The sequence below is a fragment of the Rhincodon typus genome, unplaced genomic scaffold (genome assembly GCF_021869965.1).
Source record: "Rhincodon typus isolate 14 unplaced genomic scaffold, sRhiTyp1.1 hic_rhity00011309, whole genome shotgun sequence".
In the NCBI taxonomy this organism is placed as follows: Eukaryota; Metazoa; Chordata; class Chondrichthyes; order Orectolobiformes; family Rhincodontidae; genus Rhincodon; species Rhincodon typus.
In genome coordinates, this window is record NW_025976947.1 from 5,198 (window position 1) to 5,536 (window position 339).

The window sequence follows — 339 nt, forward strand, 5'->3', positions numbered from 1 at the left end:
GGCAGGGGGCGAGGGGTCGGGCAGGCAGGGGGCGAGGGGTCAGGCAGGATGGAGATGGGGGCATTGGGAGGTGTGTAGCACCTCACGGTGGTCCCAGAATTACCTGCAGAAACTGGGCCCGGTTGGTCTCCAGCCCTTGGAGCTCGAGCTTCAAAATCTCCACAAACTGCTCGGTTCGATCTTCTGCCCGGACCTGGATAAATCCCACGTCCTGGAGCAACTGGGTTGGATGGGGGAGGAGGGGGGGTGCAAAACCCCGGATTGGGCAGGGGGGGGGGGGGGGGGGGGGCCGGGGGAATAGATTCATCACAGACAGAGACTCAGGAAAACACACAGCAT

At 62.8% G+C, this 339-nt stretch overlaps 1 long non-coding RNA gene across 1 annotated transcript in view; it reads right to left on the reverse strand.

Annotated features, from left to right (window-relative positions):
- Positions 1-339, reverse strand: part of LOC125482500 — a 2,825-nt gene that overhangs the window by 1,069 nt on the left and 1,417 nt on the right. Inside the window, exon 2 of the long non-coding RNA XR_007261666.1 lies at positions 104-220. This is a non-coding gene — a long non-coding RNA (uncharacterized LOC125482500). The remainder of the gene's footprint in view (positions 1-103; positions 221-339) is intronic.